Source organism: Podarcis liolepis (assembly GCF_965112155.1).
Source record: "Podarcis liolepis genome assembly, chromosome: 3".
Taxonomy (NCBI): Eukaryota; Metazoa; Chordata; class Lepidosauria; order Squamata; family Lacertidae; genus Podarcis; species Podarcis liolepis.
In genome coordinates this window covers 35,534,414-35,551,407 of record NC_139557.1, presented here as the reverse complement: position 1 = coordinate 35,551,407, position 16,994 = coordinate 35,534,414, and the positions used below count along the sequence as shown (strand labels likewise).

General features: G+C 42.1%; 1 long non-coding RNA gene across 2 annotated transcripts in view; it reads right to left on the bottom strand.

Annotated features, from left to right (window-relative positions):
- LOC310703525 overlaps positions 1-16,994 on the bottom strand; it is a 236,558-nt gene that overhangs the window by 160,723 nt on the left and 58,841 nt on the right. The window lies entirely within an intron of this gene.

Below are 16,994 nucleotides of genomic sequence, written 5' to 3'. Positions count from 1 at the left end.
GTCCCACTAATATACCCTAAATGTTAAATGATCTATTTTCCTCCTGATAAAAATTCAGATTGCTTGGCATTGCAATTTAAAGCTAGGTGTCATGTGTTTCCTTCTTACAGATACATTCTGGTTATATTCTCCTCCCTGTAAAATCAGACCCCAAAATGCATGTACACATACACTTTTCCATTCCTCCTCAGGCCCTTTAGTAACAGAACAAAACAGAACAAGATATATCTCTTCACTGTAACCTTATTCCTTTGTGAGTCTTCAACATGCTTACACCTACTAGAAGTCACCACCACAACAGAGAGCAGCAGAGGTGAGTTGTTGAAAGTTAAGATTTCTCTTCCAGTCAACTGGATGCTCCCTGGTAATTATTGATGCAATCCTCAAAAGTTTTTTAAAAAGAAAATAGTTCAAAAAGGTAAGAAGCAAAAAAAAAAAAAGTTGAGTAAAACATTAGGAGAAAAATCAGATCAGTTAAAGAGATTGTGAGTATCAGCAAAGTAGTAGAAACTGAAGCCCCTACTGATCTGTTATCTGCTGCAAGCTTTTTCTTGAGGGCTATCTGGATATATACTGGTGAGACAGAAATGAAAAAACAAACTACATATTACATGCAAATGTGTGTAATGAATTTTATAGCTACTTTGGAGCAGGTGATTTGGATAAATGAGAGGTGTGGAAATGCTTAACACTTTGTCCTGCCAGCACCTCTCTGCTCCAAACTATATGCATCCTTCCTCTCACTTGCAAGAGCTGACTGTATTCAAGCTTATTATTGGGCCACAAGTGTGGCCCTATGTTATGGATGAGTCTGTTGAAAAACACATATTATATTAAGAATTTGGGGCAGGGGCAGTGGGAGTTAGCTCTATGCCTTAGTTAGAAAATGGTTTTAGAAAAAGCATGTGGTGGTTTTAATTTGACCCTCTTGAAATATTATCCTTAAACAAAATAATGCCATAACTTTGGATTGTGTATATCAGATAGCATAATACATGGAATGGGAGCTGCATTTGTACCTTCAAAATGGCTATTCCCTCCCTCTTCTTAAATATAGCAGCATTTTCTTCTTAAAGCAAATAAGGAGAGGGCATGCTTCCTACTCTACGCAACTGTACACTAATAGATTATTATGTCAGCAACAGCACAATCCTGTAAATGTCTACCTGGGAGTAAATCTCATTGAGTTCAATGAGGGTTGCTCCCAGGTAAGTAGGCATATCAAATAGGATTGCAACCTATGAGTTAGAGTGGCAACTAATGAGATTAAATGGACTTTGCAAAAGGTAGTATAATTGTTGCCAGGCTTTAGGAGAGTGTGTTAATTGATAATAATGAACTACCTCAGCCAAAGTGAGTCAGCAGCACAAATGGATGATCCATAGTTCATTTGCTTCAGGGTGGTTGTTTTCTTTAAAAAAAATTGAAATGGGCTAGTCAAAGTGATTTATTTGTCTAACTTGAGGTTGTTGAAAAGGCTAATTCCAATTTATGGACTACACCTATTTTGATCAAACTATGCCTTCAGGCCGGTGCATAGGTATTATGTTGCACAATTCCTTCCACCTCCTGCATAAAATTATAAATTGTACTACATTCTAAGCAACAGCAATTATCTTTCCTTATGGGTGAACCATATAGCAAGCACATTCACATCTTAATATTTAATCTAATCCATTTCATAGCCACCTATTCCCACCTGTCAACTCAACAGTTCTTGCTGGTCTGCTCTAACAGACATCTTGATATATCATATTTTTCAACAATTCATAGATAGATGATAGATAGATAGATAGATAGATAGGAGATAGATAGACGACTTGTAACACCTCAGTTCCCAAACTATGAATCACTGTCCAAGCCTCTCCACAACACAACATCGCTGAAGGCTCTACACAACATTTTGGATACTGTGTTTTTATTCTGCACCCCTGTGTTTCACCCCTTTAAAAGCTAGAAGGAGATTTACTCAGTTGGGTAAAGATAAAATAGAAAAACACATCTGTCCGTTGTTCAAAATATACCTCAGCAACTGTGCCCTCAACTGCACTAGACATTTAAATTAGTATCATACCACTTTAACAGCCATGGCTTCCCCTCAAGAATCCTGCAGTTTGTTACGCGTGCTGAGTCTCGCTGGAAGACCCCCTCTGTGACTAAATAAATAAATAAATAAATAAATAAATAAATAAATAAGGTGTCTCCTAACCAGAAAAAAAGGTGCCGGAATTCACCATGAACATCTCCCTCGTTCTCAGCCCACCTGAGAGCTGCTAGAATTGAATTCCAGAGAGTTCCGACTGAAAGAAGCCCTGCTCCCAATTCTTCTTAACAAACTACATTTCCCATGATTCCTTGGGTGTGAGCCATGACTGGTATAATACTGCTTTAAATATATAGTGCAGATGGTGCCTGTCTCTGTGTAAAACGGGAGGTTCTGCCCTGCACAGGGCATCATAGTTCATCAGTGAAAATTAGAGATGGTGTGTCTGCTCCTCACTGCCAAAATTTAACTTCTAAACCAGCCTTCTTCAACCTGATGCCCTCCTTATGTTTTTGGGCTACAATTTTAATCAGTCACAGCTAGCCTGGGCTGGAGGGCACCAGATTCAGGAATTAAGGTTTAGAAATCCATAGGAACAGGTGAGGGAGTTGGAACACAAACCCTGAAGACTGACAACTCTAGTAGGAACCCATGCTAAAGAAATGGCAAAAACTAGTGTGATAATTTACTGTGCACAGGTACTGGGAAGCAGAGACTGTTTCTGACAAACAGGGCTAATTGACATCCATCATTTTAAACCATCAACTTAGCACATAGGAGTGAGAACCTGTAGTGTGTGTGTGTGTGTAGAAACCAGCCAGACATATTCTAATCCAAGCTACAATGCTGCACCTAATGAAGCTCAAACATTTTTATGGCCCTCATTCTGGCAGCCAAGATTCTACTTTCAGCCATAGAACCTTTCAGAGGGAAAATAATTTATCCCTCCAAATCTCTAGCTCAAACCCTGGCTCACTATGAAGTGAGCATTGGAGAGTGTTTCTTTTTTCATGTATTTTCCTTCTTTAGAGTAAAACAGCTGCTATATGTGGATTTGTATTTTTGGCTGATAAAATTCAAGTGGAGTGGGGAATGTGAGAAGAAAACCAGCTGCTTTGCTCCTAACTCATTCGCAAGCTTTGCCCCATTGTGCTTGTTGTCATGGTGGCTCCACAACAAATTAGGTACAGGGGATTCCTTATATGGGCCCGACATAGGTTTGAAACGCATACCTTCTTCCAACGTCTAGTTTTCACTGTCACATTGTTTCCCAAACACTGGGCTTTGAGCCACTTTCAAGTGGGCCTCAGTGCCACTGCCTGCCCGGTGCCTTCTTACTTCCCCACCTCGCCCCCAAAGCTGTGCCCTAGTTTCTTGGTTGGACTGATGCCAGTGCCAGCAACCCCATAGATGCTGAGTACAGTGGTGCCTCGCAAGACGAAAATAATCCGTTCCGCGAGTCTCTTCGTCTAGCGGTTTCTTCGTCTTGCGAAGCAACCCTATTAGCGGCTTAGCGGATTAGCGCTATTAGCGGTTTAAGCGGATTAGCAGCCATTAGCGGCTTAGCGGCTAAAAGGCTATTAGCGGATTAGCGGCTTAGAAAAAGGGGGGGCAAAAAAATAGAACACTCGCAAGACGTTTTCGTCTTGCAAAGCAAGCCCATAGGGAAAATCGTCTTGCGAAGCAGCTCAAAAACGGAAAACCCTTTCGTCTAGCGGGTTTTCCGTCTTGCGAGGCATTCGTCTTGCGGGGCACCACTGTACAGGTAGCCAGGAAGTAAAAAGGGTCAGAGGAAGGAGTAGGAAGGTCTCCCTCCGCTGAGAGGGAAATGGCCAGAGCAGATGTTGAAGGAAATCAGAACCTGAGAGAAAAGGTTCATTATTTATTTCTTTACTGAAATAAATGCTGAAATACTGCAGATAAGAGAGGAAATTTGATACAGTGGTTTTTAAAGGAACGGGGAGTAGGGATGAGAAAAACGAAACAAAATTGGCATTTGACAGTGTGGGGATAAGGTAAAAGTTCAGTATGAAAGGAGAATGGGAACAACAACAACAACAACAACAACAACAACAACAACAACAACAACTTATTATTTATACCCCGCCCATCTGACTGGGCTTCCCCAGCCACTCTGGGCGGCTTCCAAAAGAGTATTAAAATACTATAATACATCAAACATTAAAAGCTTCCCGAAACAAGAAACTAGGAACCAAAAATATATAAGAATATATATATATATATATATATATATATATATATATATATATATATGAAAAATATATAAGAAATATATGTAAGAAATACACACACACACACGAGAAAATGTCTTAGAGTGCGAAACAGTCAATTCTGCCTACAATGGGGAAGGTGAGTCACAATACCTCCACAGCAAATGTCTGTACTTAATTTGAGGAAAGCTCAGCTGTGGAACCCCTTGCCATGAGGAAAACACTGTGGCAGAGAATTTAGCTATTTCCAAAAATGAATTGGTTACATGGTGTCAGTAATTGCCAACTGTTTATGCCAAACCCAGCCTCCATCTGTGACTATTTTGTGACTGGTTCTGCCTGCACATCTCCATTATGTACTGGTGAATTGTAGTAGTTTTCTGTGGGCCTTTTCTGCCATTGCTCTTCATTTAGGGAATGCTTTCCCCAGGGAGTCTTGCCTGGCACCATTATTACATATCTTTAGGCACCAGGCAAAATCTTTCATCCGTATCAAGGCCTTTGGCCTTTAACTATCTGTGCCTTTTAGAAGTGGGTGGGATGTTTTTAATATATTTCTTTTTCCTCTTGGTTTTAATGTATCTATGGCAGAAGAGCTGTTTGTCTGTTTTTCAGTTGTAATTTGCAATATAAAGTGAATTACAAATTTATAAAATAGTAATTATTATTATTTCACCCTTCTCAAGTGCATAGCTGTCAACTTACAGATTTGAAAATAAGGGACCAGCAGCCAAAATAAGGGACCTGCAGCCTCACCTGTTCCAGGCACTCCAGTCTTCCTGTCCTCCTGCAGTCTGGTCAAACTCATGATGGGTAGCTTCGAGAAGACTGTCCAACCAACTTTGTAACCAGAGGTTCAACTGAATAGAATCTGAATTCTGAATCACATGCACCACAAGGGCTATGCAGCCTCAACTTAAGATGGCTCCCCGGCCTGGCTTTGCACTGCAAAGTTTGCAGCAGCACGTGCAACAAAATGGCATACAGATTTCAAAAAAACCCTCAGCTTGCATTAACTAGCCACACACAAGGCATGCAAGCTCCACCCCCCAGTCGTTCTTAGACTTCTTATTGGGTGAGCAACACAGCCAAGCAACACAGTTGGAGCCTCCCTCCTCCCTGGCCGGCAGGGAGGGAGGGAGAGGAGCTGCTTCCTTTGAAATTTAGGGGACATCATTTAAGGGACATCCATCAATAAGGGACAGCAGCGGGACATGGCGCTGGAATAAGCGACTGTCCCTTCAAATAAGGGACACTTGACAGCTATGCTCAAGTGGGCCATGGGGCAGAAAGCCGGAGAACTCCTGCATTTACAGAAATGAATACATTGTGCCAAAACAATCAGCATGCATTAACCTACCGGTAATAGAGAACTGTATGACGATTCAATATCTGTTATAATGTCTTCATCTGTGGATTAAACACTGAACTACAAAACCAGAGCTGCCCAAAAACATTTCACCATGCCCTCCTGGGCCTTTGACAGCTGTTCCAGGCATCAGCCGATGAAAAGACTTATGCACATGTTACATATATAAAAGGTTTGCCTACTGAATTCAAGAGATGAAGCTTATTCAAGTCTCAACAGCAGATCAAGCTGGATTTTTTTAAAAAAAATCTGTTGGCACCCTTACTGAAACTCTATAAAGGATGTCAAAGTATCTCTGACGCAATATGAACTTATTCCCTATTTGTAGATTCATGCATAATTGTGCTTGTTTCCATGAAAACGTGCATGGAATCTGAACCCACAAAGCGGTTCAAATGGGTCTGAACTCTCTTGTGAAATGAATGGGGAAGCCCTCCTAGGCAGGGGACCTCCATAGAGTTCCTAGGGTCATAAAATTCTATCCCCATTGAGCAGGGGTAGCCAATGTGATGTTCTCCAGGTGTTGTTGGATTACATCAACCCTAACACTTGGGCCATGCTAATTGAGGCTGATGGGAATTGAAACCAAATAACATTTTTAGAGCACCATGTTGGCTACCCCTGCCATAGAGATGAGCACAGGACAGGGTCTTTCTTGGGAATATAGGCTCACTGTAGCGTAAGGAGAAAGAAATACTAAAAGAATCGAAAGTGAAAAGTGTGTTGGCTGTTAACCTTATTGAGAGTAATGTCATTATGCATGAATTGAACAGTAATGCAATCATGGACCATGGAAAGACATGATTCAATTACAAGGACTCATCTCAGACAAACATCTGGAAGTAGTTTGGTCATTTTCACACCTTTTAGTGGCTCGGCTCATCCTTTCCATCCAGGTCCAAAATGATACCAAACTCTTTACGTGTATAATTTCCCCCCTGAAAAGATTAACTAGAGCAAGGCAGGTATAGGTGGCTTGCTATTCTAATCCACAAGTTAGTTGTATAAAAACGGATAATTAGTACAGATAATTCATAGCTAAAGAGCTGGTTCTGCTGTGGTTGCAGAAGCCTAAACTGAAGGCACATTTGTACTGAACATATTGTCCACTTGCTCACACCAATGGTTGTGGAAGTCTGTCATTGCACCAGTCTATCTTCCAGCAATTATTCAGGTAGGATGCTGCCATTACATCCTGCATGGCAGATCCTTCACTGAACAATTGGGGGCAGGGGGGGGGGTTGAGATCAAAGTAAAATTACAGAACAGAATACATTTTAACATATGTGAACCATAGAACAGAGGCAGGAGTAACAAAATGTTTCCAGAAAGCAAACCGTGCTTTCTGATGTGCAGAAGGATAAAGAGGAGGCTATTTTATTTTATTTAAAAATTGAAATGAGTATGCCACAACTTTTTAGAAATAATAATTAGTCCAACATTAATAAACTTAAGGATTAATTCTCCCAACAAAGATGGACATAATTCAATAAGGGCCTGTTGTTAGATTTGGTCTAGTGTCACTGAATGCAATGCCTAATGAGGATTGGTGGGGGGTGGGGGGTGGGTGGAAAGTAGCCAGATATTGAAGGAAGAATTGTGTCACATTAAAGTAACTATGTCATGCTGAGGTTTTAAACAACTGGAGAGCATAAATCCCACTGAGTGATTTTTTTTTTTACCTTCTGTGCTGGCCTTAACAAAACTTCCCGGCATATTCCCCACCCCCCTTTACCAAGCAGTTTAATTTTTCAATTTGAAGAGCTATTGGTATAAAGTACGCCTCATTAGCTTGTAGGAGGTAGCCGGTCTTCATTAATTCAGTTCTTCTCACTTCATTTGCTTTGCACACAGTCATAATTAGCTTCAAAATAACTTGGGTAACTTCGATAGATTTACTGCTACAATTTTACTCTGCGGTCCCGCTTTGCCTCCTGTTGTTCCAATGTTTTCCATAAAAAGTGAAGGTGGGGGATTAAAACGGCAAAGATAGCTGTAGAGAGTCATTTAGTGATGTGCTCTTGAAAAGGGCAACGTTCTGCCTTTATCCTTCAAGAGCTCCACAAATGCGATCAAGTATAATACTTTGTGTTTGATCCACCTTGTGGCACATAGATAAATGTTCTTCACACTTACAGAACCACAATTTTTGTTCTCTTTCGCTTGCATGTGATAACAGGAACCTCTTCTCAACTCCCCCCAGCCGCCCTGCTTCCCAAAAGGCATGGCATCAGACTGGCATGTGGGATATCGTGCATCAGGGCTGCCTAGATTCCTTCCTCTCTCACCTCTGCTGTTTCATTTCCCCCAGCGAGAGACAACACACCAGAAGTCATTTATGGTGCTGATATCACACAAATAATCTCTAATGGGCTTAGACAGTAACATAGGAAGCTGCCTTATACTGAGTCAGACCATTTGTCTGACTCAGTATAAGGCAGATACATAGGGGTTATCATATTTTATCTTCACAACAAAGCTGTGAGCTGGATGTGTAACTGCCCTCTCATCCACCCCAATCACTGAGTGGTCTTCATTACAAATGGGGCTTCAAACACAGTTTTCCTGGTCCAAATCATACACACTAACCATTACACCATATTGCTGCTCATTGCCATTCAACTTCACCACATAATCTAAAAACAAGCCCAAACCTCAGACAAAGCTTTGGCATGTTCTTTTGGAACCAAGGCTGCACATTTCTGCAAATAGTAGCAGTAGATTGGCTAATTAATTCTTCTGAAGAAGTGTGCATACACACGAAAGCTCATACCTAGAACAAACTTAGTCGGTCTCTAAGGTGCTACTAGACTACTACTACTACTACTACTACTATTATTATTATTATTATTATTATTATTATTATTATTATTATTATTATTATTATTTTAACTTTTTAAATTATTTCGACTTCGTCAGACCAACATGGCTACCTACCTGAAAGTAGGCTGGCTGTGAGGGAATAACAGTATATTATATAAGGTTTTATGTAATGCGGCAACATGTTCCATGGTATAGTTCTGAAGGGCAGACATGCTCAGAAGAAACGCTGTCAACATGCCCAAGATAAATATTATTATTATTATTATTATTATTATTATTATTATTATTATTATTATACCACACCCATCTGGCTAGGCTAGGCTTCCCCAGCCACTCTGTGCAGCTTACAGAATATATAAAACATAATAATAAACTCATGCTTCAAACCGCTGTTTTCATGATCATGTTCATTTAAAAAGACAGCTAATTAGTTTCCCTCCTTGGGTAACCGGAACCCTAATGTGTGTTGTGGGGTTTTTTGCTGGAAATGTTGTTGGAAAACGCTATATTTGTCAGGAATACATGGTGTTGTTCAGAAGATGTCTGAGTCCAGTGCCGAACAGCATGACCAATTGTCAGGGATGGTAGAAGTTGTAATATGATAAGGGCACTGTGTTGGCTGCCCCTGCTATAATATATCCCAAGAGATGACCTATTGCTAGTATTACAAAAAAGTTATTTCCAGAAAATAATCCCTACAATAATTGTATGATTTCACACCTTGGCCAAATAATCTGTGGCTACTGTATCTCCAACAGAGCAAACTATCTTTACCTACCTGCATGCCCCTTCTTCACAGTCATTATAAAGTACAGTATCTGGGTAAGTAATAGAATACTCTTGAGACAATTTAAACAAGTGGAATAGAAGAAGGGAAGGATGGAACCACAGGCAAAGTCTGAAGAGGAGGAGTCCACGTCCATCGTCACCTTATAATTGGAAAGCATTGATTTTTTTTGACTGTTCGCAGATAAGCAGGGAGCACAGCTACTAGTATATGACTTACAGGTCCTAGACAATTCAGTGTGTTTTGTGCAAAAATAAGGCATTCAGATATGCCAACAGCTTGGGAAAGGGATAGTGACAATAAAGGAGAAATTATCTGCTTAGAATTTACAAACACGTGGGTAAGAATCATAAATTTGTAGAGTTGGAAGAGACTCAAAGGGTCATCTAGTCCAAACCCTTGCAATGTAGGATGAGACTGTTGAGATACTAGGCAATATTCAACTAAGTTTTACTCAGAGTAAGTCCATTAGTCATGTCCATAAATGGGTCTACTCTGAGTAACACTGAACTGAACACCAACCACTATGCTGAGACAACGGAATAACTTATGAATCACTTTAGTTCCAACTGCCTAACTCCTTACTTCAATCAGGAAGGCTCTGATTTCAGCGTCTCATTATCCTGCTACAATAAGCTGACTTTAAAGGAGCAGTTGAACAACATTCTCCCATTTATGATTTCTGCAGCCTGTCTGCCAAGTGCAGATCCAACAACCAACCTGAAATAATATAAATTTCTTTCAAATAAATTGTGCTTTACATGTGCATGCACATCCACACACATCCAGGCATTTCATTTTTCCTAGAAATAATACAGTTGCACAAATCTGGATAAAGCATCTCACTGTGACAGATGGAGCTGAGCAAAACAATTCACAATGAATATTTCCCCCCACAAATACATTTTCTGCTGCTGGTTTGCTCATAAGCTGATCTTAGCAATCTTTTGCTGTGACCGCACAAGCCATTTTACTTCCTCTGATGTCCATGAAACCAAATTCCCTTAAATCCTAGCTTACATAGTTTGTCTGCATGGTACACCTAATCAAGAATGGATACTTGATGCATCAGATTAAAATGGGCAAAGGCACACCTGACTGCAGCTTCTAGGTGAAGAGCTGAGTTCAGAACCATCCACAAACTGTGAACTGTTCAAGGATTCCTATTCCAGAGTCCATCTGTTTCCAGGCAAGAAGCACCTCTATCTTGTCTGGATTAGGTTTCAATTTGTTAGTTCTCATCTAGCCCACTACCGCCTTCAGGCACCAAGTCAGAACACCAACAGCTAGTAGATGAAAGTAGCACATCACAATCCTTGGACAATCTTTCTCAGTTTCTCCCCCTGGAGATTTTAAATAACATGGGACACAAGACTGAACCCAGAGAAATATCATAGCCAATGGACCTGGGGAAGAACGAAAGTCCCCCCAACTTCAGCTTCTGAAGCCAACTCCCAAGAAGGACTGGAAGCATCTTAATATGGTACTCTCCTAATCCCATTCCTACCAGATGATCCAGGATGAGACCAATGAATTATGCTAAGAGGTCCAGAAAAACCAACAGAGATGTACTCCCACTATCAAGCTTCTGGTATAGATTCTCACAGCAACTGAAGTGGTTTTAGTGTCAAAGTCAGTGACTTAAAACTGGATGAATGAGTCAATATCAAGGGTGAGGAACCACCAGGCCATCCAGTTGGTCCATATGGCTGTTTTTGGTCAGCCATGCCCACCTATCACTCACCTGGCATGTGATGTTAGGTGTGGGACAGGTAAAGCCTGTTTCAGACAGCCACAGCCAGGGCCGTCTTTAGCAGATGCAGCGCCGGGGTGCAAATATCCGCCCAGGACCCCCAAATTACCACGGATAATGTTGGGGTGGCCATAGCTGCACAATGCCAGCCATCCGGGGGGGTGCAACTCTCCCCCATGCCGCTGTGGGAGAGCGATCCCCACAGAGGCCTGGGAGTAAAGTTGCACCCCTCCCAAGCCTCTGTCGGAGGATAGCGGTCGCCGCAGAGGCTTGGGAGGGAAGCTGCGCGCCAGCTAGTCATATAGTTGGCAGGGTGCAGCTTCCATCCTAAGCCTCTGTGGGGATCACTCTCCTCCCGAGGAGGCTTGGGAGGGACGCTGCACAACCGCCAGCCTTATGGTTGGCGGGGCTCAGCTGGCAGGTGTGCAGGGAAAGGGGAGGCCGCCAGCAAAGCCGCGCAGCTCTCCCACTTGCTGGGGTAACCCTGAGAGGCTGGCGCACCACTAAGCCCTATGGGAAAGACGGCTCTGGCCACAGCTTCCAAGGAATAATCAGGAGTGCATAGTTTAGAGTGTACTTACAACTGTTCCTTTGCAATAATGCATGCATTCAGAGCTGTTTACAGTACTCCCAAGGTTCAATCCTGCCAGGTTGTGCAGAAGAATACCATGGTTAATGGCATCACCAGCTGCCAATATGTTCAGAACTAATAGGATTGCACTGATCTGCTCCAGTTCCTGGCATAGAGCATTTACCAAGGTGACCAAAGCAAACTAAGTCACATGCCCTGGCCAGAAACCCAAATGAAATGAGTTCCAATAATCAGTATCATCCAGATGTGTTGGGAGATCTGAGGTCACCACTTTTCAATCACCATGCCCCAAAATGGTACATTTGAGCCTGCCCCCGTTCCATAACTGAGTCCTAACTTCTGCTCAGAATTTGGGCCATAGCATCTAGTAATTGTTCAAGGGTAGCAAATAAATAGTGCACCTTTTAAGAAAACAAAGTGCTAGTTTCCAAATTCCACAAAAAAGAGTCCCCATTTTCAAGCCTGGATGAGTTAACAAGTTTAGTCATATGCCCCACTTGAGTGTGAAAATAAGAAGTGGCTCATCACAGGAAGCCTTTTACATTTTTTGCTATCTTGCCACTTCCTGATTCTTTCTGATGCCCAGGGAGAGCCAAAATATCTGCAGAGTAACTACACAAAGTAGTAGCTGGACACAACAGGGAAGTTTCCCCTTTGCAGTTTGTACATCTGTATTTTCTGAGCATCTTTATCTGTGAAAAGCATTTCTACTTGGCTAAATGTTGGGAGCTCAATGGGTTGAAAACTAAAGATAGATAGATAGATAGATAGATAGATAGATAGATAGATAGATAGATAGATGCGCGCCCAATGCTTTGAGAAGTCTGAGAATCCATCTGCCGTGCAGCTACAAAGCTGTAGGATGCATTCTTTGCCAGAACCATGGCTTTGTGGATGCTTTATCAGCCATGCTCATAACAAAGATGACTCTTGCCTGCTTTGCTTGCTTGTGAAAACATACCGTTAGCATTCTTTGGCAATGACACAACTGATTCTGCGGATGAATTTTGCAGCAAAAAGAAAAGAAAAGAAAAAGTCCTAGCTCCTTTTGATTTTCACCTTAAAACCTAACTGCAAAGTAATTAACTTCACAGCAGTTGCCATTTGGCAAAGCAATGCCGTGTATAGAATGAAATATTCATTAATAATTGACTCTACAAAAACTGTAGTTAAACTATGTTCAGCCAATTTAATAGCTCACAGCTATAAGGATGTAGAGGGTAAAGATCTTTGTGTGACAGCGCCCCCCACCCCTGGAAGAAAAAAAAAATAGCACTTTCAGTCTGTTCAGCATTGAGAGCTGGGTTTTGTGCAAAAGTGCCGAAGTAACATTCGAAAGACTCTTCTACAATGAAGACATAAAAGGGTGAATATGGAAAATGGAGCCAGTGGCTGCTGGGATTTTTTTTACACACATCACTACTGAAGAGAAGATGATTGATAATATTCTCCAAATCCAAGTAATTTATTTTTACTTTGAAGGTGTACATTGAGAACAGTCAGTGAGAAATCAAATTCTACCAGGTCTGGATAGGTGGGTGGGTGTGGAAGAATGCATTATAACTAACAAAATCTGATAGCATCCTATGATGGAATATCCAATTAAGCAATTCTAACTGTGCATCGAATCAAGGCCTTTGTTTCTGCAGTAAAGCTCAGGTCTTATCCTTTTACTGCTGTCTCTCCACAGGGCTCTCTAATTGAATTTACTCTTTCTTAAGGAGAAGCAAATTTAATGCTCTTTACAATGCCTGGTTGATCGTGATGCGGCTGCCCATTCTCTCCACCCCCACGCCCACCCCTCCCAGTTTGCACGCATCAAAACCTGCTAAGTGATTTTTGTCTGAATGCAAAGGCAAAGCTCAAAGGAGTTCCTGTCTAGCATCCTACCTTTCATCTGCAAAATGTCTCAGAATTTTGTGCAGAAAAGGAAACAAAAACGGAGGAGGATGTTTTCTTCCAAGGTGATGATTTGCACTGTGCCTTCGCAGCTTTGATGGCTATGGTGCCAATGTGAACTGCTTCCTCGGGGGGCGGGGGGAGGAAAAAGTCAGGTGCCGATTTTTATTTATTTTTATTTTCAGTGACGATGACATGTGAGAACCAACGGATGAAAACACCTAATTGGAAAAACAAATAAAAGGAAACTGGCAGAGTATAGCTTCAGTAAAATAGCTGGAATGTTCACATATTCATCTGCCTTATTCCCAAGAAACAAAGCAATGCTTGTATTTATCACTAAAAACCATGCATAAAAATATAATAACTACTATTTTGGTCAGCTATCCTGATACTCCCACCCAGGTCGCTCCAGATGTTTTGGGTTACAACTCCCATCAGCCACTATGAACATGCCCAATGGTCAATGATGGTAGTATTTGGAATCCCAAATATCTGGAAGGTTGAAGAGGTGGCTCTCCTTGTGAGGGCACCAACATGGCACCCTCCAAACACTGTGGACTCTATCATTGTCATGGATTGCCTGGGGCTGTTGGACGTTACAGTTCACAACATCTGGAAAGGACTACATTAGCTACCCTTGCTCTAGTCAGTTACCCATACTCTTCCCACAGTTGCCTGCCCTTTCACAAGATCATCATTCTATGACCTTTCTATGACCATCCTGTCTGACCAGAAATCATGCTAAATTCAACACAAAGCAAATCATAATGGCAAGTGGGAGAAAGCTGGCTAGGTCCTCCACTGAAAGTAATGAGGCACAGATAGGAAGCTCCTTTAAAAGGGGGGGGGGCGCACAACAATTTTTTAATCAAGTTATGTTGTTCTTTAACCCACAATTTTATACCTAAAAGGTAAAGGGACCCCTGACCGTTAGGTCCAGTCGTGACCGACTCTGGTGTTGCAGCGCTCATCTTGCTTTATTGGCCGAGGGAGCTGGCGTACAGCTTCCGGGTCATGTGGCCAGCATGACTAAGCCGCTTCTGGCGAACCAGAGCAGCGCACGGAAATGCCGTTTACCTTCCCGTCGGAGCGGTACCTATTTATCTACTTGCACTTTGACATGCTTTCGAACTGCTAGGTTGGCAGGAGCAGGGACCGAGCAACGGGAGCTCACCCCATCATGGGGATTCAAACCGCCGACCTTCTGATCGGCAAGCCCTAGGCTCTGTGGTTTAACCCACAGCACCACCCGCATCCCAATTTTATACCTACTCCATGCTTAATCAAAGGTCACTTCCACACCATACAATTGAAGTGCATTAACCATCTTTTTCCTCTCCAAAGAATCTTGGCAACAGTAGTTTACGCTTCGCAGATCTACAACTCCCAGCACCTTAACAAACTACAGTTCCCAGCATTCTTTGGAGGAAGTCATGTGTTTAAAACATATGGTGCGTATGTGACAAAGTTACATGAATCAGAAGTATACAGCAGTTTAATGAAAAACGCATGTGTTAATTCATCCTTAGGCAAATCCAAATGGGTTATATTTCTCCACAGGCATGAGGAGAAACACACACACACACACACATTTTAACAAACAACAATGAAAATGCAGTATCTGACAGCGAAAGCATAAACATCAATTTCAGCAGTACAAAGCATTTTCATATGACTTTGGAGCCATATAAATACCTACATGGCTGGTTAGTTCTCCAGTATTAAATATAAATGTACAGAATCATCTACAATTCAAATCTCATGGGAGAAAGCCTATGAATGAAAGAAACCATCCAGAGACGGGGGGGGGGAGCCTTTGATTTCAACAAAGCATTACAAATAACTTGGGGGCAGAAATGACCCTCTGGAATTTTTAAAGAATACAGGCAGGTGGGCTAGAGTGGTTCACCGAACCCATAAAGTATGACCAATTATCTCACATAGTATCCTTTCAGGGTTGAAGAAGATTGGGAACTACAGGGTGCTAGTGCCTACAGGCTATGCTGTGAACAGGGCAAAATACAAAAAAGGTGATACTCCAACATCAGGTCCAGCCACCAAGGTGGTTTACGGTTTAAAATCTTAACACAAACAAATGGTACAAAATATTCAGGCTAACTCCGGAATTGATGGCTCTGATCCCTGGCCTGGATTTGTTCTCTTCCACCTTTCCTCAGAGAAGTTTCAGGGAAGATGGGTGAGGAGCTGCCCCTACAGTTCTCTCAGACCACTGATGGTCCCTTTACAAGTTGACTGTTATACTTGGACACTTCCATAAATAAGAATTTGAAAAACAAACACAGAGGCTTTGTGTGTCCGAGATCAAGACATGTGGCCACATTCGGCCAAGTATGATGAGCTGTTCCTTTTTTTTTTTTTTTTTTTTGGTAAATGTCACTACTACAATATGGTCATTACTGACCAGCAATTAAATCTCGCCACACAATGAGGCAATCAAAAGAGCTTACCTAGTGTGCATCCACTTCAGAATATAGCTGGATACTGAACCAAAGTGGGCCACTTTGGAAGTACTCAGACTTGCTCCAAAATGAAGTGGGATTTGTCCAAAGTGGTCCAAAACAAAGCAAGCTGCTCCAAAGCATCATGGATATTTTGGAAGGGTATTTGTATCCTTCCACTCAGTTCTCCTGACTGAGCCAGCCCCTCACTGGCTGCCAAATGTACAAATGAGCAGGTGTGTCTGTGATGGACTACCTGTTGGCAGCAGGCTGCAGAAGGTCCCCAAACAGGGTGTTTGCACGGCAGGGAGGTTGTTTTGCTGAGTTGGCCTGGCATCTTCTGAATTCCAAGCTGTCACATAATGGCATTGGGCCCGATCCGGGTCTGAATGATGCACCTGCCCTGTCCCACGCCTTCGCCACAGCTGCCACGAGCAGCAGGGCTGCAGATGCAGCAGTGGCACCACCAAACGCTGCCCCTACTTGAATTTAAGTTCAGGGTTGAATATTTTGTTGGTCTGTGTCTCAATGAATAATAGTGTAATATAGAGCTATTCTGTATATTGGTCCAAGTACTACTTTAGTGCACACTTCCAAATTTTTATAAATAAAATGTTGCCTACTCCATCAAGAACGCAGCAGGAATGTGAAACTCGTGCTGTGGATTGGGGTGTGGGGGTGTGGGGGTGGATGGAATTAGATACTCATTGATCCACATTACAGTCAAGGAGGGGCCATACAAAGCTTCAGAAAAGTGAACCAAGGCCCCACTTTAGATGTGAAGTCTAATCCAAAGTGTTTGGAATCAAGCATCTCCTTGTCTGTAACACTAAATCACTTCCTAAAGCAATAAGTAAATAAATTCTGACCACACTCATATCACATATCCTGTGCTATGGGCAGTTCATGTACCTGGGAACCAGACAGGTCTGTTGTCCAGTTATAACACCTGAAGGCCCCACATGCCAATCAGCTGTGCAAAGTTTTGTTTAGTAATCAAAGCAGGAGTTACTCCAAAGGGGGGGGGGACAACA